Below are 24,003 nucleotides of genomic sequence, written 5' to 3'. Positions count from 1 at the left end.
CACTAAAAAATGGTGCCAAACGGTTGCAAATGCTCCCATGAGAGGTTTGGCTGTCGAAACAGAAGGCTTTTTATCACAGGAAAAGAAATCAGCCCTCGACAACTTAACCGGCAGAAAAAGATTTTTTTGAAAAAATCCCTAAGGCCCGAGGTCACAATTTCATAAAAAAATCTGACTTTCGGGAATTCACTAAAAAATGGTGCCAAACCGTTGCAAATGCTCCCATGAGAGGTTTGGCAGTCGAAACAGAAGGCTTTTTATCACAGGACAAGAAATCAGCCCTCGACAACTCAACCGGCAGAAAAAGATTTTTTTGAAAATATCCCTAAGCCCCGGGGTCACAATTTCAGCAAAAATCTGACTTTCGGCAATTCAGTCAAAAATGGTGCCAAACGGTTGCAAATGCTCCCCTGAGAGGTTTGGCTGTCGAAACAGAAGGCTTTTTATCACAGGAAAAGAAATCAGCCCTCGACAACTTAACCGGCAGAAAAAGATTTTTTTGAAAAAATCCCTAAGGCCCGGGGTCACAATTTCATAAAAAATCTGACTTTCGGGAATTCACTAAAAAATGGTGCCAAACCATTGCAAATGCTCCCCTGAGAGGTTTGGCAGTCGGAACAGAAGGCTTTTTATCACAGGACAAGAAATCAGCCCTCGACAACTCAACCGGCAGAAAAAGATTTTTTTGAAAAAATCCCTAAGGCCCGGGGTCACAATTTCAGCAAAAATCTGACTTTCGGCAATTCACTCAAAAATGGTGCCAAATGGTTGCAAATGCTCCCCTGAGAGGTTTGGCGGTCGAAACAGAAGGCTTTTTATCACAGGACAAGAAATCAGCCCTCGACAACTTAACCGGCAGAAAAAGATTTTTTTGAAAAAATCCCTAAGCCCCGGGGTCACAATTTCATCTAAAATCTGACTTTCGGCAATTCACTCCAAAATGGTGCCAAACCGTTGCAAATGCTCCCCTGAGAGGTTTGGTTGTTGAAACAGAAGGCTTTTTATCACAGGACAAGAAATCAGCCCTCGACAACTTAACCGGCAGAAAAAGATTTTTTTGAAAAAATCCCTAAGCCCCGGGGTCACACTGTCATAAAAAATCTGACTTTCGGCAATTAAATGCAAAATGTTGCCAAACGTTTGCAAATGCTCCCCTGAGAGGTTTGGCGGTCGAAACAGAAGGCTTTTTATCACAGGAAAACAAATCAGCCCTCGACAACTTAACCGGCAGAAAAAGATTTTTTTGAAAAAAAATCCCTAAGCCCCATGGTCACAATTTCATAAAAAATCTGACTTTCGGGAATTCAATAAAAAATGGTGCCAAACGGTTGCAAATGCTCCCATGAGAGGTTTCGCGGTCGAAACAGAAGGATTTTTATCAAAGGCCAAAAAATCAGCCCTCGACAACTTAACCGGCAGAAAAAGATTTTTTTAAAAAAATCCCTAAGGCCCGGGGTCACAATTTCATCCAAAATCTGACTTTCGGCAATTCACTAAAAAATGGTGCCAATCCGTTGCAAATGCTCCCCTGAGAGGTATGGCGGTTGAAACAGAATGCACTTTATCACAGGACAAGAAATCAGCCCTCAACAACTTAACCGGCAGAAAAAGATTTTTTTTAAAAAATCCCTAAGCCCCGGGGTCACAATTTCAGCAAAATCTGACTTCCGGCAATTCACTCAAAAATGGTGCCAAAGCGTTGCAAATGCTCCCCTGAGAGGTTTGGCGGTTGAAACAGAAGGCTTTTTATCACAGGACAAGAAATCAGCCCTCGACAACTTAACCGGCAGAAAAAGGTTTTTTTAAAAAAATCCCTAAGTCCCAGGGTCACAATTTCATCAAAAATCTGACTTTCGGCAATTCACTCCAAAATGGTGCCAATCCGTTGCAAATGCTCCCCTGAGAGGTATGGCGGTTGAAACAGAAGGCATTTTATCATAGAACAAGAAATCAGCCCTCAACAACTTAACCGGCAGAAAAAGATTTTTTTGAAAAAATCCGTAAGCCCCGGGGTCACAATTTCAGCAAAAATCTGACTTTCGGCAATTCACTCCAAAATGGTGCCAAACGGTTGCAAATGCTCCCCTGAGAGGTTTGGCGGTCGAAACAGAAGGCTTTTTATCACAGGAAAGAAAATCAGCCCTCAACAACTTAACCGGCAGAAAAAGATTTTTTTGAAAAAATCCCTAAGCCCCGGGGTCACAATTTCATCAAAAATCTGACTTTCGGCAATTCACTCCAAAATGGCTCCAAACGGTTGCAAATGCTCCCCTGAGAGGTTTGGCGGTCGAAACAGAAGGATTTTTATCAAAGGACAAGAAATCTGCCCTCGACAACTTAACTGGCAGAAAAAGGTTTTTTTGAAAAAATCCCTAAGCCCCGGGGGTCACAATTTCATCAAAAATCTGACTTTCGGCAATTAAATGCAAAATGTTGCAAAACGTTTGCAAATGCTCCCCTGAGAGGTTTGGCGGTCGAAACAGAAGGATTTTTTTCAAAGGACAAGAAATCTGCCCTCGACAACTTAACTGGCAGAAAAAGGTTTTTTTGAAAAAATCCCTAAGCCCCGGGGGTCACACTGTCATAAAAAATCTGACTTTCGGCAATTAAATGCAAAATGTTGCAAAACGTTTGCAAATGCTCCCATGAGAGGTTTGGCGGTCGAAACAGAAGGCTTTTTATCACAGGAAAAGAAATCAGCCCTCGACAAATTAACTGGCAGAAAAAGATTTTTTTGAAAAAAATCCCTAAGCCCCATGGTCACAATTTCAGCAAAAATCTGACTTTCGGCAATTCAGTCAAAAATGGTGCCAAACCGTTGCAAATGCTCCCCTGAGAGGTTTGGCGGTCGAAACAGAAGGCTTTTTATCACAGGACAAGAAATCAGGCCTCGACAAATTAACCAGCAGAAAAAGATTTTTTTGAAAAAATCCCTAAGCCCCGGGGTCACAATTTCAGCAAAAATATGACTTTCGGCAATTCACTCCAATATGGTGCCAAACCATTGCAAATGCTCCCCTGAGAGGTTTGGCGGTCGAAACAGAAGGCTTTTTATCACAGGACAAGAAATCAGCCCTCGACAACTTAACCGGCAGAAAAAGATTTTTTTGAAAAAATCCCTAAGCCCCGGGGTCACAATTTCATCTAAAATCTGACTTTCGGCAATTCACTCCAAAATGGTGCCAAACCGTTGCAAATGCTCCCCTGAGAGGTTTGGTTGTTGAAACAGAAGGCTTTTTATCACAGGACAAGAAATCAGCCCTCGACAACTTAACCGGCAGAAAAAGATTTTTTTGAAAAAATCCCTAAGCCCCATGGTCACAATTTCATAAAAAATCTGACTTTCGGTAATTCAATAAAAAATGGTGCCAAACGGTTGCAAATGCTCCCATGAGAGGTTTCGCGGTCGAAACAGAAGGATTTTTATCAAAGGCCAAAAAATCAGCCCTCGACAACTTAACCGGCAGAAAAAGATTTTTTTAAAAAAATCCCTAAGGCCCGGGGTCACAATTTCATCCAAAATCTGACTTTCGGCAATTCACTAAAAATGGTGCCAATCCGTTGCAAATGCTCCCCTGAGAGGTATGGCGGTTGAAACAGAAGGCACTTTATAACAGGACAAGAAATCAGCCCTCAACAACTTAACCGGCAGAAAAAGATTTTTTTAAAAAAATCCCTAAGCCCCGGGGTCACAATTTCAGCAAAATCTGACTTCCGGCAATTCACTCAAAAATGGTGCCAAAGCGTTGCAAATGCTCCCCTGAGAGGTTTGGCGGTTGAAACAGAAGGCTTTTTATCACAGGACAAGAAATCAGCCCTCGACAACTTAACCGGCAGAAAAAGGTTTTTTTAAAAAAATCCCTAAGTCCCAGGGTCACAATTTCATCAAAAATCTGACTTTCGGCAATTCACTCCAAAATGGTGCCAATCCGTTGCAAATGCTCCCCTGAGAGGTATGGCGGTTGAAACAGAAGGCATTTTATCATAGGACAAGAAATCAGCCCTCAACAACTTAACCGGCAGAAAAAGATTTTTTTGAAAAAATCCGTAAGCCCCGGGGTCACAATTTCAGCAAAAATCTGACTTTCGGCAATTCACTCCAAAATGGTGCCAAACGGTTGCAAATGCTCCCCTGAGAGGTTTGGCGGTCGAAACAGAAGGCTTTTTATCACAGGAAAGAAAATCAGCCCTCAACAACTTAACCGGCAGAAAAAGATTTTTTTGAAAAAATCCCTAAGCCCCGGGGTCACAATTTCATCAAAAATCTGACTTTCGGCAATTCACTCCAAAATGGCTCCAAACGGTTGCAAATGCTCCCCTGAGAGGTTTGGCGGTCGAAACAGAAGGATTTTTATCAAAGGACAAGAAATCTGCCCTCGACAACTTAACTGGCAGAAAAAGGTTTTTTTGAAAAAATCCCTAAGCCCCGGGGGTCACAATTTCATCAAAAATCTGACTTTCGGCAATTAAATGCAAAATGTTGCAAAACGTTTGCAAATGCTCCCCTGAGAGGTTTGGCGGTCGAAACAGAAGGATTTTTTTCAAAGGACAAGAAATCTGCCCTCGACAACTTAACTGGCAGAAAAAGGTTTTTTTGAAAAAATCCCTAAGCCCCGGGGGTCACACTGTCATAAAAAATCTGACTTTCGGCAATTAAATGCAAAATGTTGCAAAACGTTTGCAAATGCTCCCATGAGAGGTTTGGCAGTCGAAACAGAAGGCTTTTTATCACAGGAAAAGAAATCAGCCCTCGACAACTTAACCGGCAGAAAAAGATTTTTTTGAAAAAAATCCCTAAGCCCCATGGTCACAATTTCAGCAAAAATCTGACTTTCGGCAATTCAGTCAAAAATGGTGCCAAACCGTTGCAAATGCTCCCCTGAGAGGTTTGGCGGTCGAAACAGAAGGCTTTTTATCACAGGACAAGAAATCAGGCCTCGACAAATTAACCAGCAGAAAAAGATTTTTTTGAAAAAATCCCTAAGCCCCGGGGTCACAATTTCATAAAAAATCTGACTTTCGGCAATTCACTCCAAAATGGTGCCAAACCATTGCAAATGCTCCCCTGAGAGGTTTGGCGGTCGAAACAGAAGGCTTTTTATCACAGGACAAGAAATCAGCCCTCGACAAATTAACCGGCAGAAAAAGATTTTTTTGAAAAAATGCCTAAGCCCCGGGGTCACAATTTCAGCAAAAATCTGACTTTCGGCAATTCACTCCAAAATGGCTCCAAACGGTTGCAAATGCTCCCCTGAGAGGTTTGGCGGTCGAAACAGAAGGCTTTTTATCACAGGACAAGAAATCAGCCCTCGACAACTTAACCGGCAGAAAAAGATTTTTTTGAAAAAATCCCTAAGGCCCGGGGTCACAATTTCATAAAAAATCTGACTTTCGGGAATTCACTCAAAAATGGTGCCAAACGGTTGCAAATGCTCCCCTGAGACGTTTGGCAGTCGAAACAGAAGGCTTTTTATCACAGGAAAAGAAATCAGCCCTCGACAACTCAACCGACAGAAAAAGATTTTTTTGAAAAAATGCCTAAATCCCCGGGGTCACAATTTCATCAAAAATCTGACTTTCGGCAATTCACTCCAAAATGGCTCCAAACGGTTGCAAATGCTCACCTGAGAGGTTTGGCGGTCGAAACAGAAGGCTTTTTATCAGAGGAAAAGAAATCAGCCCTCGAAAACTCAACCGACAGAAAAAGATTTTTTTGAAAAAATGCCTAAGTCCCGGGGTCACAATTTCAGCAAAAATCTGACTTTAGGCAATTCACTCAAAAATGGTGCCAAACCATTGCAAATGCTCCCATGAGAGGTTTGGCGGTCGAAACAGAAGGCTTTTTATCACAGGACAAGAAATCAGCCCTCGCCAACTTAACCGGCAGAAAAAGATTTTTTTGATAAAATCCCTAAGCCCCGGGGTCACAATTTCATCAAAAATCTGACTTTCGGCAATTCACTAAAAAATGGTGCCAAACGGTTGCAAATGCTCCCATGAGAGGTTTGGCTGTCGAAACAGAAGGCTTTTTATCACAGGAAAAGAAATCAGCCATCGACAACTTAACCGGCAGAAAAACATTTTTTTGAAAAAATCCCTAAGGCCCGAGGTCACAATTTCATAAAAAATCTGACTTTCGGGAATTCACTAAAAAATGGTGCCAAACCGTTGCAAATGCTCCCATGAGAGGTTTGGCAGTCGAAACAGAAGGCTTTTTATCACAGGACAAGAAATCAGCCCTCGACAACTCAACCGGCAGAAAAAGATTTTTTTGAAAATATCCCTAAGCCCCGGGGTCACAATTTCAGCAAAAATCTGACTTTCGGCAATTCAGTCAAAAATGGTGCCAAACGGTTGCAAATGCTCCCCTGAGAGGTTTGGCTGTCGAAACAGAAGGCTTTTTATCACAGGAAAAGAAATCAGCCCTCGACAACTTAACCGGCAGAAAAAGATTTTTTTGAAAAAATCCCTAAGGCCCGGGGTCACAATTTCATAAAAAATCTGACTTTCGGGAATTCACTAAAAAATGGTGCCAAACCATTGCAAATGCTCCCCTGAGAGGTTTGGCAGTCGGAACAGAAGGCTTTTTATCACAGGACAAGAAATCAGCCCTCGACAACTCAACCGGCAGAAAAAGATTTTTTTGAAAAAATCCCTAAGGCCCGGGGTCACAATTTCAGCAAAAATCTGACTTTCGGCAATTCAGTCAAAAATGGTGCCACACGGTTGCAAATGCTCCCATGAGAGGTTTGGCGGTCGAAACAGAAGGCTTTTAATCACAGAAAAAGAAATCAGCCCTCGACAACTTAACCGGCAGAAAAAGATTTTTTTGAAAAAATCCCTAAGTCCCGGAGTCACAATTTCAGCAAAAATCTGACTTTCGGCAATTCACTCCAAAATGGTGCCAAACCATTGCAAATGCTCCCCTGAGAGGTTTGGCGGTTGAAACAGAAGGCTTTTTATCACAGGACAAGAAATCAGCCCTCGACAACTTCACCGGCAGAAAAAGATTTTTCTGAAAAAATCCCTTAGCCCCGGGGTCACAATTTCATAAAAAATCTGACTGTCGGGAATTCACTCAAAAATGGTGCCAAACCGTTGCAAATGCTCCCATGAGAGGTTTGGCGGTTGAAACAGAAGGCTTTTTATCACAGGACAAGAAATCAGCCCTCGACAACTTAACCGGCAGAAAAAGATTTTTTTGAAAAAATCCCTAAGGCCCGGGGTCACAATTTCAGCAAAAATCTGACTTTCGGCAATTCAGTCAAAAATGGTGCCAAACGGTTGCAAATGCTCCCATGAGAGGTTTGGCGGTCGAAACAGAAGGCTTTTAATCACAGAAAAAGAAATCAGCCCTCGACAACTTAACCGGCAGAAAAAGATTTTTTTGAAAAAATCCCTAAGGCCCGGGGTCACAATTTCAGCAAAAATCTGACTTTCGGCAATTCAGTCAAAAATGTTGCCAAACGGTTGCAAATGCTCCCATGAGAGGTTTGGCGGTCGAAACAGAAGGCTTTTAATCACAGAAAAAGAAATCAGCCCTAGACAACTTAACCGGCAGAAAAAGATTTTTTTGAAAAAATCCCTAAGGCCCGGGGTCACAATTTCATAAAAAATCTGACTTTCGGGAATTCACTAAAAAATGCTGCCAAACCATTGCAAATGCTCCCATGAGAGGTTTGGCAGTCGAAACAGAAGGCTTTTTATCACAGGACAAGAAATCAGCCCTCGACAACTCAACCGGCAGAAAAAGATTTTTTTGAAAAAATCTCTAAGGCCCGGGGTCACAATTTCAGCAAAAATCTGACTTTCGGCAATTCACTCAAAAATGGTGCCAATCGGTTGCAAATGCTTCCCTGAGAGGTTTGGCGGTCGAACCAGAAGGCTTTTTATCACAGGACAAGAAATCAGCCCTCGACAACTTAACCGGCAGAAAAAGATTTTTTTGAAAAAACCCCTAAGCCCCGGGGTCACAATTTCATCTAAAATCTGACTTTTGGCAATTCACTCAAAAATGGTGCCAAACCATTGCAAATGCTCCCCTGAGAGGTTTGGCGGTTCAAACAGAAGGCTTTTTATCACAGGAAAGGAAATCAGCCCTTGACAACTTAACCGGCAGAAAAACATTTTTTTGAAAAAATCCCTAAGCCCCGGGGTCACAATTTCAGCAAAAATCTGACTTTCGGCAATTCACTCCAAAATGGCTCCAAACCGTTGCAAATGCTCCCCTGAGAGGTTTGGCGGTCGAAACAGAAGGCTTTTTATTAAAGGACAAGAAATCAGCCCTCGACAACTTAACCGGCAGAAAAAGATTTTTTTGAAAAAATCCCTAAGCCCCGGGGTCACAATTTCATCTAAAATCTGACTTTCGGCAATTTACTAAAAAATGGTGCCAAACCATTGCAAATGCTCCCCTGAGAGGTTTGGCGGTTGAAACAGAAGGCTTTTTATCACAGGACAAGAAATCAGCCCTCGACAACTTAACCGGCAGAAAAAGATATTTTTGAAAAAATCCCTAAGCCCCGGGGTCACAATTTCAGCAAAAATCTGACTTTCGGCAATTCACTCCAAAATGGTGCCAAACGGTTGCAAATGCTCCCCTGAGACGTTTTGCAGTCGAAACAGAAGGCTTTTTATCAAAGGCCAAAAAATCAGCCCTCGACAACTTCACCGGCAGAAAAAGATTTTTCTGAAAAAATCCCTTAGCCCCGGGGTCACAATTTCATAAAAAATCTGACTGTCGGGAATTCACTCAAAAATGGTGCCAAACCGTTGCAAATGCTCCCATGAGAGGTTTTGAAATATACTCAGAGTCGCAAAGTGATTTCATGCTCTTTATTCAGCTCATAGTGGTGAGGAGGAATGAATAAATGTCCCCTCACAGTATCTGCTTTATATACATTATTTACACAATGGGCTGCACATGATTGGCTAATTCTGGAATTCTACTGTAAGCCAATCAGGTTGTGGATTCACTTCTATCTGGAGCAGGATTGGGTGGTTCCTGCCAACCAATCATACTGCTGTATTGTTCTAGGACCAATCAGACTGCTGCCTTTTGGATCCTATTGTTCTAGGACCAATCAGACTGCTACAGTTTGGATCCTATTCAACTCAGTACATAACACCCCTCCCCTCTAAGTTCCAGTCCTGCCCGGGAGGTCGCATTCATAGTCCTCAAGGTATGCCGGCGGCCTACGTGTGCGTTGTGGCCTGGGGTGTTCCCTGGTCCGGGCTCCGGGTTCTGGCTCGTGTTCCAAGGATGCTGGCTGTGATGCGGCTGTTTGGTCTGGTGCAACCGGCTCGCTCAGTCGTGGTTCTGGTTCCGGTGTCCTTTCGGCCTCACGGGTCCTCTCTGTATTTACTGATTCTGCCTCTCCTGCTGGCCCCTCCTGCTCTATGGGCCTCACTGCCCCGCTGTTCCCTTGGGACTCCTCTGACCTGTCCTCCTCCTGGTTTTCTCCCGGGAATCGTCGCCGTATCTGGTCGCAGTGGCGGCGCCAGCATTGCCCCCCATCCGTTAGCACCTCGTACGACACGGGGCCAGTGACCCTGGTGATTGTGGCGGGTACCCATTCTGGGCCTGCCCCAAAATTCTTTGCGTACACTGGGTCCTGGGCCTCGAAGGTCCGGGGGTTCCTGCCTTCCCCCACCACTACCTCATCCTGAGCTCTATCGGGGTGAAGGCGGTCCAATCTGATTGCAAGGCGCCGACCCATTAGTAGTTCAGCGGGGCTCCGGCCAGTCGTTGAGCTGGGGGTGCTGTGCTGTGCTAGAAGGAATGTGGCAAGGCGGTACTCCCAGTCCCCTTGCGTCATGCGGCGAAGGGTGTCCTTGGTGGTCCGCACCATGCGTTCTGCTTGGCCATTGGTGGCAGGGTGGAACGGCGCCGAACGGATGTGGCGGATGGCGTTCTGCGCTGTGAAGGTTTGGAATTCTCCTGACGTAAATGCAGTCCCGTTGTCTGAGACGAGAGTGTCAGGGAGCCCGTGGGTTGCAAACAGCCTGCGCAGTACCCGGATGGCTGCGGACGTGGAAGTGGACGGTACCAGTGCGACTTCCAGCCATTTGGTGTAGGAGTCCACCACTATGAAGAATGTTTTCCCCTGAAAGGGGCCAGCGAAATCCACATGCAGGCGTGACCATGGTGCTCGGGCGGACTCCCAGGACTGGACTGGGGCCCTTGGGGGGTCTGGGCGGGATTCTTGGCAGGCCTGGCAGTGTTTGACCCAGGCCTCTATCTCTCCATCGATCCCCGGCCACCACACATAACTCCTGGCAAGGGCCTTCATTCTTACTACCCCTGGATGTGTCTCGTGTAGGGCTGTGAGGACCCTTTTGCAGAGGGGCTGGGGAACAACGACTCTGCTTCCCCATAACAGGCACCCCTTGTGGGCCGACAGTTCATGTTTGCGGGTTGTGTAGCCGGCGAATTCTGGCCCGGGGCTGCTGCTGGGCCATCCCCTCCACACCCAGTCCAGGACCCGGGAGATGACCCTATCTTTCTTGGAATGGTGTGCAACTTCTTGTGCCTGAATGGGGCGGTCGGGAAGCAGCTCCAGGCTCATAACCTCTTGTGCAGGTGCTGGGTCAGGGCCTGTTTCCGGTAGTGGTAGCCTGCTGAGGGCGTCCGCATGGCCCATCGCCTTCCCAGGTCGGTGAATCAGTGCATACTGGTAGCTGGCAAGGAAAATTGACCACCTGAGGACGCGAGGAGACAGCACTTGGGGGGTCTGCTTTTCGGGGGCAAACAAGCCAAGCAACGGCTTGTGGTCAGTCACCACGGTGAAGGGCCGCCCGTACAAGAAATCATGGAATTTTTTTACTCCCTTTACGATTGCCAGACCCTCCTTGTCGATTTGCGAGTAGTTCCGCTCGGTTGTGTTGAGTGTCTGGGAAAAGTACGCCACCGGTACCTCTCTTCCATCCGGGAGTTGGTGCCCCAGGACAGCTCCAATGCCATAGGGTGAGGCGTCGCATGCTAGCACCACCGGCAGCCTCTCGTCGAAGTGTGCCAAGACCGAGTTTGAGACAAGCAAGTCCTTGACTGCCTGGAATGCGGCCTCCTGGCGCTGGCCCCACACCCAAGGGGCCCGCTTGTCCAGGAGTCTGTGTAGGGGCTCCGCTACCGCCGCCTTGTGGGGAAGGAAGGAATGGTAAAAGTTCAATAGTCCCAAGAAGGCCTGAAGTTCAGTCTTGCTCTTGGGCGCTGGGGCATCACAAATGGCCCGTACCTTGTCCCCAGTCGGGTGGACCCCTTCTGCGTCCACCATAAATCCCAGAAAGTCCACCTGAGGCACTCCTAGTAGACATTTTTCCCGCTTCACCTTGAGACCCGCCGTCTGGAAACGGTGCAGAACGGTGCGGAGGCGGTCCTCAAACTCCTCTGGTGTGGGGCCGGCAATCAACACATCATCGAAGAAGGGGGTGACGCCAGGAATCCCTTTAAGGAGAGAGTCCATTATATTCTGGAATATGCCTGGTGCCACGCTGACACCGAATTGCAGCCGCTTTACCCTGAACGCTCCTCTGTGCGTCACAATCGTCTGTGCCTCTGCTGTGGCCTCATCTACTGGCAGCTGTTGATATGCTTGGGCCAAGTCCAGCTTGCCAAAAATTTTCGACCCAGCCAGGGTGGCAAGGACATGGCTGACCACTGGCACTGGGTATGCGTGGGCCGTGAGGGCCTTGTTTATGGTACATTTGTAGTCTGCGCAGATGCGGACCGAACCATTAGGCTTGACGGGTGTGACGATTGGGGTTTCCCAGGGAGCATTAGGCACCGGCTCCAGCACTCCTTGCTCTACGAGTCGGTCCAATTCCTCGTCTATACGGGGTTTCAAGGCGAACGGGACCCGGCGGGCCTTGAGCCTGACCGGTCGTACTGCGGGGTCAAGCTGTAGCGCAATGGGGGGGCCCGTATACTGTCCCAATTTCCCATCGAAAACCCCTGGAAATTCCTTGCATATGGCGTCCACGTCCACTTGTAAGCTAGTGTGGTTCACCCCGGTGACAGCTAGCCCCAGTGGTCCAAACCATGCCAATCCCAGTAAGCTAATGTAGGGGCCCTTGACCACAAGCAAGTCCAGTTGCCGCGTCCGCCCTCGGTATTGCACCCTGAAGGTCCCCACCCCCATTGTGGGGACCTTACGTTTCTGGAAGTCCCGGAGGGTGAATGGGGCCGGCCTGAGTTTGGGACCCCCAGTGGGACACAGTTTCCTTAAGGTCCTTGCCGAGATTATGGATAGAGTTGAACCCGTGTCAAGCTCCATGCGGCATGGGGCCCCCTCTATCTGTACCTCTACATAAATTTTCTCTACGTTGGGGTGGGGCAACTGGTATACCTGGAAGTCCGTGAGCTCCGTCGAGTTGCCTTGGTGCGTTGGGCCCCGGGACCTGGGGCTCTTGGATTGGTCATCTGATGCCTGGTGTCGGGTGGGCCGAGCCCGACACACCCGGGCGATGTGTCCCGATTTTCTGCACTGCCTGCACTCTGCGTTGCGGAAACGGCAGGTCCTCCTCTCGTGACTCTCCCCGCAGCTTGCGCAGTTCCCTCCTTCTCGTCGAGGCAGCTGTGGTCTGTGCGCTGCTTGAGTGCGCTGCTGTACTCGGTGCACCTCCTCCCTGTCGGATCCTGAGTCGTCGGTGAGGTCTTCATGGTGGACCCTCGGTTGGGATGGCAGGCTCGGCCGTGCCTCTTGGGTCGACCTCTCGGCAGCTTCTGTTGCCAGGGCCTCCTCCAGAGCGACCTGGAACGTTAGGTCCTTCTTAGCGTAGAGGCGTCGTTGCAGCTTCTCATCCTTCAGGCCACCGACGAGGCGGTCACGAAGCATGTTCTCCAGCTCTGAGAAGTTGCAGAACCGGGCGGCTTGGCGGAGAGAGGTCACAAACCCAGTTATGGTTTCCCCAGGGGCTTGCCGCTTTGCGTAGAAGGCATTTCGACGAGCCACCACTGAGGGCTGCGGCGAAAAGTGCCCCTTCAGCTGTTCCATTATTGTTTTGTATGGAACAGTAGCGACGTCTTCAGGCGCAAGGAGAGCCCGGGCGATTTCAAACGTCTCCACTCCGCAGACGCTGAAGAATATCGCCCTCTTCTTGGCGTCTTCTTCGTCGGTGACCCCTTTGGCTTCTAGGAGGAAGGTGAAACGGGAGGCGTACGCTTCCCAGTCTCCAGATGCTGGGTTGAATGGGGAGAAGCTGCTGTTGGCTGCCATTCTGAGTTCCTTGTGCCCCGGAGCTGAAGCCTGGATACACGGTGCGAGGCAGCGGTGCGGCAGTTGGCGGTGCTGCGGTGCTGTGTGTGGCAGTCAGCTCAGCGGGATCCCACCTTCGTCGCCAGTGAAATATACTCAGAGTCGCAAAGTGATTTCATGCTCTTTATTCAGCTCATAGTGGTGAGGAGGAATGAATAAATGTCCCCTCACAGTATCTGCTTTATATACATTATTTACACAATGGGCTGCACATGATTGGCTAATTCTGGAATTCTACTGTAAGCCAATCAGGTTGTGGATTCACTTCTATCTGGAGCAGGATTGGGTGGTTCCTGCCAACCAATCATACTGCTGTATTGTTCTAGGACCAATCAGACTGCTGCCTTTTGGATCCTATTGTTCTAGGACCAATCAGACTGCTACAGTTAGGATCCTATTCAACTCAGTACATAACAGGTTTGGCGGTTGAAACAGAAGGCTTTTTATCACAGGACAAGAAATCAGCCCTCGACAACTTAACCGGCAGAAAAAGATTTTTTTGAAAAAATCCCTAAGGCCCGGGGTCACAATTTCAGCAAAAATCTGACTTTCGGCAATTCAGTCAAAAATGGTGCCAAACGGTTGCAAATGCTCCCATGAGAGGTTTGGCGGTCGAAACAGAAGGCTTTTAATCACAGAAAAAGAAATCAGCCCTCGACAACTTAACCGGCAGAAAAAGATTTTTTTGAAAAAATCCCTAAGTCCCGGAGTCACAATTTCAGCAAAAATCTGACTTTCGGCAATTCACTCCAAAATGGTGCCAAACCATTGCAAATGCTCCCCTGAGAGGTTTGGCGGTTGAAACAGAAGGCTTTTTATCATAGGACAAGAAATCAGCCCTCGACAACTTAACCGGCAGAAAAAGATTTTTTTGAAAAAATCCCTAAGGCCCGGGGTCACAATTTCAGCAAAAATCTGACTTTCGGCAATTCAGTCAAAAATGGTGCCAAACGGTTGCAAATGCTCCCATGAGAGGTTTGGTGTCGAAACAGAAGGCTTTTAATCACAGAAAAAGAAATCAGCCCTCGACAACTTAACCGGCAGAAAAAGATTTTTTTGAAAAAATCTCTAAGGCCCGGGGTCACAATTTCAGCAAAAATCTGACTTTCGGCAATTCACTCCAAAATGGCTCCAAACCGTTGCAAATGTCCCCTGAGAGGTTTGGCGGTCGAAACAGAAGGCTTTTTATTACAGGACAAGAAATCAGCCCTCGACAACTTAACCGGCAGAAAAAGATTTTTTTGAAAAAATCCCTAAGCCCCGGGGTCACAATTTCATCTAAAATCTGACTTTCGGCAATTCACTAAAAAATGGTGCCAAACCATAGCAAATGCTCCCCTGAGAGGTTTGGCGGTTGAAACAGAAGGCTTTTTATCACAGGACAAGAAATCAGCCCTCGACAACTTAACCGGCAGAAAAAGATTTTTTTGAAAAAATCCCTAAGCCCCGGGGTCACAATTTCAGCAAAAATCTGACTTTCGGCAATTCACTCCAAAATGGTGCCAAACGGTTGCAAATGCTCCCATGAGAGGTTTCGCGGTCGAAACAGAAGGATTTTTATCACAGGCCAAAAAATCAGCCCTCGACAACTTAACCGGCAGAAAAAGATTTTTTTAAATAAATCCCTAAGGCCCGGGGTCACAATTTCATCAAAAATCTGAGTTTTGGCAATTCACTCCAAAATGGTGCCAATCCGTTGCAAATGCTCCCCTGAGAGGTATGGCGGTTGAAACAGAAGGCTTTTTATCACAGGACAAGAAATCAGCCCTCGACAACTTAACCGGCAGAAAAAGATTTTTTTGAAAAAATCCATAAGCCCCGGGGTTACACTGTCATAAAAAATCTGACTTTCGGCAATTAAATGCAAAATGGTGCCAAACGGTTGCAAATGCTCCCCTGAGAGGTTTGGTTGTTGAAACAGAAGGCTTTTTATCACAGGACAAGAAATCAGCCCTCGACAACTCAACCGGCAGAAAAAGATTTTTTTGAAAAAATCTCTAAGGCCCGGGGTCACAATTTCAGCAAAAATCTGACTTTCGGCAATTCACTCAAAAATGGTGCCAATCGGTTGCAAATGCTTCCCTGAGAGGTTTGGCGGTCGAACCAGAAGGCTTTTTATCACAGGACAAGAAATCAGCCCTCGACAACTTAACCGGCAGAAAAAGATTTTTTTGAAAAAATCCCTAAGCCCCGGGGTCACAATTTCATCTAAAATCTGACTTTTGGCAATTCACTCAAAAATGGTGCCAAACCATTGCAAATGCTCCCCTGAGAGGTTTGGCGGTTCAAACAGAAGGCTTTTTATCACAGGAAAGGAAATCAGCCCTTGACAACTTAACCGGCAGAAAAACATTTTTTTGAAAAAGTCCCAAAGCCCCGGGGTCACAATTTCAGCAAAAATCTGACTTTCGGCAATTCACTCCAAAATGGCTCCAAACCGTTGCAAATGCTCCCCTGAGAGGTTTGGCGGTCGAAACAGAAGGCTTTTTATTAAAGGACAAGAAATCAGCCCTCGACAACTTAACCGGCAGAAAAAGATTTTTTTGAAAACATCCCTAAGCCCCGGGGTCACAATTTCATCTAAAATCTGACTTTCGGCAATTTACTAAAAAATGGTGCCAAACCATTGCAAATGCTCCCCTGAGAGGTTTGGCGGTTGAAACAGAAGGCTTTTTATCACAGGACAAGAAATCAGCCCTCGACAACTTAACCGGCAGAAAAAGATTTTTTTGAAAAAATCCCTAAGCCCCGGGGTCACAATTTCAGCAAAAATCTGACTTTCGGCAATTCACTCCAAAATGGTGCCAAACGGTTGCAAATGCTCCCCTGAGACGTTTTGCAGTCGAAACAGAAGGCTTTTTATCAAAGGCCAAAAAATCAGCCCTCGACAACTTCACCGGCAGAAAAAGATTTTTCTGAAAAAATCCCTTAGCCCCGGGGTCACAATTTCATAAAAAATCTGACTGTCGGGAATTCACTCAAAAATGGTGCCAAACCGTTGCAAATGCTCCCATGAGAGGTTTGGCGGTTGAAACAGAAGGCTTTTTATCACAGGACAAGAAATCAGCCCTCGACAACTTAACCGGCAGAAAAAGATTTTTTTGAAAAAATCCCTAAGGCCCGGGGTCACAATTTCAGCAAAAATCTGACTTTCGGCAATTCAGTCAAAAATGTTGCCAAACGGTTGCAAATGCTCCCATGAGAGGTTTGGCGGTCGAAACAGAAGGCTTTTAATCACAGAAAAAGAAATCAGCCCTCGACAACTTAACCGGCAGAAAAAGATTTTTTTGAAAAAATCCCTAAGTCCCGGAGTCACAATTTCAGCAAAAATCTGACTTTCGGCAATTCACTCCAAAATGGTGCCAAACCATTGCAAATGCTCCCCTGAGAGGTTTGGCGGTTGAAACAGAAGGCTTTTTATCACAGGACAAGAAATCAGCCCTCGACAACTTAACCGGCAGAAAAAGATTTTTTTGAAAAAATCCCTAAGGCCCGGGGTCACAATTTCAGCAAAAATCTGACTTTCGGCAATTCAGTCAAAAATGGTGCCAAACGGTTGCAAATGCTCCCATGAGAGGTTTGGTGTCGAAACAGAAGGCTTTTAATCACAGAAAAAGAAATCAGCCCTCGACAACTTAACCGGCAGAAAAAGATTTTTTTGAAAAAATCCCTAAGGCCCGGGGTCACAATTTCATAAAAAATCTGACTTTCGGGAATTCACTAAAAAATGCTGCCAAACCATTGCAAATGCTCCCATGAGAGGTTTGGCAGTCGAAACAGAAGGCTTTTTATCACAGGACAAGAAATCAGCCCTCGACAACTCAACCGGCAGAAAAAGATTTTTTTGAAAAAATCTCTAAGGCCCGGGGTCACAATTTCAGCAAAAATCTGACTTTCGGCAATTTACTCAAAAATGGTGCCAATCGGTTGCAAATGCTTCCCTGAGAGGTTTGGCGGTCGAAACAGAAGGCTTTTTATCACAGGACAAGAAATCAGCCCTCGACAACTTAACCGGCAGAAAAAGATTTTTTTGAAAAAATCCCTAAGCCCCGGGGTCACAATTTCATCTAAAATCTGACTTTTGGTAATTCACTCAAAAATGGTGCCAAACCATTGCAAATGCTCCCCTGAGAGGTTAGGCGGTTCAAACAGAAGGCTTTTTATCACAGGAAAGGAAATCAGCCCTTGACAACTTAACCGGCAGAAAAACATTTTTTTGAAAAAATCCCTAAGCCCCGGGGTCACAATTTCAGCAAAAATCTGACTTTCGGCAATTCACTCCAAAATGGCTCCAAACCGTTGCAAATGTCCCCTGAGAGGTTTGGCGGTCGAAACAGAAGGCTTTTTATTACAGGACAAGAAATCAGCCCTCGACAAGTTAACCGGCAGAAAAAGATTTTTTTGAAAAAATCCCTAAGCCCCGGGGTCACAATTTCATCTAAAATCTGACTTTCGGCAATTCACTAAAAAATGGTGCCAAACCATTGCAAATGCTCCCCTGAGAGGTTTGGCGGTTGAAACAGAAGGCTTTTTATCACAGGACAAGAAATCAGCCCTCGACAACTTAACCGGCAGAAAAAGATTTTTTTGAAAAAATCCCTAAGCCCCGGGGTCACAATTTCAGCAAAAATCTGACTTTCGGCAATTCACTCCAAAATGGTGCCAAACGGTTGCAAATGCTCCCCTGAGACGTTTTGCAGTCGAAACAGAAGGCTTTTTATCAAAGGCCAAAAAATCAGCCCTCGACAACTTCACCGGCAGAAAAAGATTTTTCTGAAAAAATCCCTTAGCCCCGGGGTCACAATTTCATAAAAAATCTGACTGTAGGGAATTCACTCAAAAATGGTGCCAAACCGTTGCAAATGCTCCCATGAGAGGTTTGGCGGTTGAAACAGAAGGCTTTTTATCACAGGACAAGAAATCAGCCCTCGACAACTTAACCGGCAGAAAAAGATTTTTTTGAAAAAATCCCTAAGGCCCGGGGTCACAATGTCAGCAAAAATCTGACTTTCGGCAATTCAGTCAAAAATGGTGCCAAACGGTTGCAAATGCTCCCATGAGAGGTTTGGTGTCGAAACAGAAGGCTTTTAATCACAGAAAAAGAAATCAGCCCTCGACAACTTAACCGGCAGAAAAAGATTTTTTTGAAAAAATCCCTAAGGCCCGGGGTCACAATTTCATAAAAAATCTGACTTTCGGGAATTCACTAAAAAATGCTGCCAAACCATTGCAAATGCTCCCATGAGAGGTTTGGCAGTCGAAACAGAAGGCTTTTTATCACAGGACAAGAAATCAGCCCTCGACAACTCAACCGGCAGAAAAAGATTTTTTTGAAAAAATCTCTAAGGCCCGGGGTCACAATTTCAGCAAAAATCTGACTTTCGGCAATTCACTCAAAAATGGTGCCAATCGGTTGCAAATGCTTCCCTGAGAGGTTTGGCGGTCGAAACAGAAGGCTTTTTATCACAGGACAAGAAATCAGCCCTCGACAACTTAACCGGCAGAAAAAGATTTTTTTGAAAAAATCCCTAAGCCCCGGGGTCACAATTTCATCTAAAATCTGACTTTTGGTAATTCACTCAAAAATGGTGCCAAACCATTGCAAATGCTCCCCTGAGAGGTTAGGCGGTTCAAACAGAAGGCTTTTTATCACAGGAAAGGAAATCAGCCCTTGACAACTTAACCGGCAGAAAAACATTTTTTTGAAAAAATCCCTAAGCCCCGGGGTCACAATTTCAGCAAAAATCTGACTTTCGGCAATTCACTCCAAAATGGCTCCAAACCGTTGCAAATGTCCCCTGAGAGGTTTGGCGGTCGAAACAGAAGGCTTTTTATTACAGGACAAGAAATCAGCCCTCGACAACTTAACCGGCAGAAAAAGATTTTTTTGAAAAAATCCGTAAGCCCCGGGGTCACAATTTCATCTAAAATCTGACTTTCGGCAATTCACTAAAAAATGGTGCCAAACCATTGCAAATGCTCCCCTGAGAGGTTTGGCGGTTGAAACAGAAGGCTTTTTATCACAGGACAAGAAATCAGCCCTCGACAACTTAACCGGCAGAAAAAGATTTTTTTGAAAAAATCCCTAAGCCCCGGGGTCACAATTTCAGCAAAAATCTGACTTTCGGCAATTCACTCCAAAATGGTGCCAAACGGTTGCAAATGCTCCCCTGAGACGTTTTGCAGTCGAAACAGAAGGCTTTTTATCAAAGGCCAAAAAATCAGCCCTCGACAACTTCACCGGCAGAAAAAGATTTTTCTGAAAAAATCCCTTAGCCCCGGGGTCACAATTTCATAAAAAATCTGACTGTAGGGAATTCACTCAAAAATGGTGCCAAACCGTTGCAAATGCTCCCATGAGAGGTTTGGCGGTTGAAACAGAAGGCTTTTTATCACAGGACAAGAAATCAGCCCTCGACAACTTAACCGGCAGAAAAAGATTTTTTTGAAAAAATCCCTAAGGCCCGGGGTCACAATTTCAGCAAAAATCTGACTTTCGGCAATTCAGTCAAAAATGGTGCCAAACGGTTGCAAATGCTCCCATGAGAGGTTTGGCGGTCGAAACAGAAGGCTTTTAATCACAGAAAAAGAAATCAGCCCTCGACAACTTAACCGGCAGAAAAAGTTTTTTTTGAAAAAATCGCTAAGTCCCGGAGTCACAATTTCAGCAAAAATCTGACTTTCGGCAATTCACTCCAAAATGGTGCCAAACGGTTGCAAATGCTCCCATGAGAGGTTTCGCGGTCGAAACAGAAGGATTTTTATCACAGGCCAAGAAATCTGCCCTCGACAACTTAACCGGCAGAAAAAGATTTTTTTAAATAAATCCCTAAGGCCCGGGGTCACAATTTCATCAAAAATCTGACTTTCGGCAATTCACTCCAAAATGGTGCCAAACGGTTGCAAATGCTCCCCTGAGAGGTTTGGCGGTTGAAACAGAAGGCTTTTTATCACAGGACAAGAAATCAGCCCTCGACAACTTAACCGGCAGAAAAAGATTTTTTTGAAAAAATCCCTAAGGCCCGGGGTCACAATTTCAGCAAAAATCTGACTTTCGGCAATTCAGTCAAAAATGGTGCCAAACGGTTGCAAATGCTCCCATGAGAGGTTTGGTGTCGAAACAGAAGGCTTTTAATCACAGAAAAAGAAATCAGCCCTCGACAACTTAACCGGCAGAAAAAGATTTTTTTGAAAAAATCCCTAAGGCCCGGGGTCACAATTTCATAAAAAATCTGACTTTCGGGAATTCACTAAAAAATGCTGCCAAACCATTGCAAATGCTCCCATGAGAGGTTTGGCAGTCGAAACAGAAGGCTTTTTATCACAGGACAAGAAATCAGCCCTCGACAACTCAACCGGCAGAAAAAGATTTTTTTGAAAAAATCTCTAAGGCCCGGGGTCACAATTTCAGCAAAAATCTGACTTTCGGCAATTCACTCAAAAATGGTGCCAATCGGTTGCAAATGCTTCCCTGAGAGGTTTGGCGGTCGAAACAGAAGGCTTTTTATCACAGGAAAGGAAATCAGCCCTTGACAACTTAACCGGCAGAAAAACATTTTTTTGAAAAAATCCCTAAGCCCCGGGGTCACAATTTCAGCAAAAATCTGACTTTCGGCAATTCACTCCAAAATGGCTCCAAACCGTTGCAAATGTCCCCTGAGAGGTTTGGCGGTCGAAACAGAAGGCTTTTTATTACAGGACAAGAAATCAGCCCTCGACAACTTAACCGGCAGAAAAAGATTTTTTTGAAAAAATCCCTAAGCCCCGGGGTCACAATTTCATCTAAAATCTGACTTTCGGCAATTCACTAAAAAATGGTGCCAAACCATTGCAAATGCTCCCCTGAGAGGTTTGGCGGTTGAAACAGAAGGCTTTTTATCACAGGACAAGAAATCAGCCCTCGACAACTTAACCGGCAGAAAAAGATTTTTTTGAAAAAATCCCTAAGCCCCGGGGTCACAATTTCAGCAAAAATCTGACTTTCGGCAATTCACTCCAAAATGGTGCCAAACGGTTGCAAATGCTCCCCTGAGACGTTTTGCAGTCGAAACAGAAGGCTTTTTATCAAAGGCCAAAAAATCAGCCCTCGACAACTTCACCGGCAGAAAAAGATTTTTCTGAAAAAATCCCTTAGCCCCGGGGTCACAATTTCATAAAAAATCTGACTGTAGGGAATTCACTCAAAAATGGTGCCAAACCGTTGCAAATGCTCCCATGAGAGGTTTGGCGGTTGAAACAGAAGGCTTTTTATCACAGGACAAGAAATCAGCCCTCGACAACTTAACCGGCAGAAAAAGATTTTTTTGAAAAAATCCCTAAGGCCCGGGGTCACAATTTCAGCAAAAATCTGACTTTCGGCAATTCACTCCAAAATGGTTCCAAACGGTTGCAAATGCTCCCCTGAGAGGTTTGGCGGTCGAAACAGAAGGCTTTTTATCACAGGAAAGTAAATCAGCCCTTGACAACTTAACCGGCAGAAAAACATTTTTTTGAAAAAATCCCTAAGCCCCGGGGTCACAATTTCATCAAAAATCTGACTTTCGGCAATTAAATGCAAAATGTTGCAAAACGTTTGCAAATGCTCCCCTGAGAGGTTTGGCGGTCGAAACAGAAGGATTTTTATCAAAGGACAAGAAATCTGCCCTCGACAACTTAACTGGCAGAAAAAGGTTTTTTTGAAAAAATCCCTAAGCCCCGGGGGTCACACTGTCATAAAAAATCTGACTTTCGGCAATTAAATGCAAAATGTTGCAAAACGTTTGCAAATGCTCCCATGAGAGGTTTGGCGGTCGAAACAGAAGGCTTTTTATCACAGGAAAAGAAATCAGCCCTCGACAACTTAACCGGCAGAAAAAGATTTTTTTGAAAAAAATCCCTAAGCCCCATGGTCACAATTTCAGCAAAAATCTGACTTTCGGCAATTCAGTCAAAAATGGTGCCAAACCGTTGCAAATGCTCCCCTGAGAGGTTTGGCGGTCGAAACAGAAGGCTTTTTATCACAGGACAAGAAATCAGGCCTCGACAAATTAACCAGCAGAAAAAGATTTTTTTGAAAAAATCCCTAAGCCCCGGGGTCACAATTTCAGCAAAAATCTGACTTTCGGCAATTCACTCCAAAATGGCTCCAAACGGTTGTAAATGCTCACCTGAGAGGTTTGGCGGTCGAAACAGAAGGCTTTTTATCACAGGACAAGAAATCAGCCCTCGACAAATTAACCGGCAGAAAAAGATTTTTTTGAAAAAATCCCTAAGGCCCGGGGTCACAATTTCATCAAAAATCTGACTTTCGGGAATTCACTCAAAAATGGTGCCAAACGGTTGCAAATGCTCCCCTGAGACGTTTGGCAGTCGAAACAGTAGGCTTTTTATCACAGGAAAAGAAATCAGCCCTCGAAAACTCAACCGACAGAAAAAGATTTTTTTGAAAAAATGCCTAAGTCCCGGGGTCACAATTTCAGCAAAAATCTGACTTTCGGCAATTCACTCCAAAATGGCTCCAAACGGTTGCAAATGCTCCCCTGAGAGGTTTGGCGGTCGAAACAGAAGGCTTTTTATCACAGGACAAGAAATCAGCCCTCGACAAATTAACCGGCAGAAAAAGATTTTTTTGAAAAAATCCCTAAGCCCCGGGGTCACAATTTCATATAAAATCTGACTTTCGGCAATTCACTCAAAAATGGTGCCAAACGATTGCAAATGCTCCCCTGAGAGGTATGGCGGTTGAAACAGAAGGCATTTTATCAAGGGACAAGAAATCAGCCCTCAACAACTTAACCGGCAGAAAAAGATTTTTTTGAAAAAATCCCTAAGCTCCGGGGTCACAATTTCAGCAAAAATCTGACTTTCGGCAATTCACTCCAAAATGGTGCCAAACGGTTGCAAATGCTCCCCTGAGAGGTTTGGCGGTCGAAACAGAAGGCTTTTTATCACAGGAAAGTAAATCAGCCCTTGACAACTTAACCGGCAGAAAAACATTTTTTTGAAAAAATCCCTAAGCCCCGGGGTCACAATTTCAGCAAAAATCTGACTTTTGGCAATTCACTCCAAAATGGCTCCAAACGGTTGCAAATGCTCCCCTGAGAGGTTTGGCGGTCGAAATAGAAGGCTTTTTATCAAAGGACAAGAAATCTGCCCTCGACAACTTAACTGGCAGAAAAAGGTTTTTTTGAAAAAATCACTAAGCCCCGGGGGTCACAATTTCATCAAAAATCTGACTTTCGGCAATTCACTCCAAAATGGTGCCAAACCGTTGCAAATGCTCCCCTGAGAGGCTTGGTTGTTGAAACAGAAGGCTTTTTATCACAGGACAAGAAATCAGCCCTCGACAACTTAACCGGCAGAAAAAGATTTTTTTGAAAAAAAATCCCTAAGCCCCATGGTCACAATTTCATAAAAAATCTGACTTTCGGCAATTAAATGCAAAATGTTGCCAAACGTTTGCAAATGCTCCCCTGAGAGGTTTGGCGGTCGAAACAGAAGGCTTTTTATCACAGGAAAACAAATCAGCCCTCGACAACTTAACCGGCAGAAAAAGATTTTTTTAAAAAAATCCCTAAGGCCCGGGGTCACAATTTCATCCAAAATCTGACTTTCGGCAATTCAATAAAAAATGGTTCCAATACGTTGCAAATGCTCCCCTGAGAGGTATGGCGGTTGAAACACAAGGCACTTTATCACAGGACAAGAAATCAGCCCTCAACAACTTAACCGGCAGAAAAAGATTTTTTTGAAAAAATCCCTAAGCCCCGGG

The sequence above is a fragment of the Podarcis pityusensis genome (assembly GCF_964106645.2).
Source record: "Podarcis pityusensis genome assembly, chromosome: 10".
NCBI classification, from domain to species: domain Eukaryota; kingdom Metazoa; phylum Chordata; class Lepidosauria; order Squamata; family Lacertidae; genus Podarcis; species Podarcis pityusensis.
Note: the sequence above shows the minus strand (reverse complement) of the source record.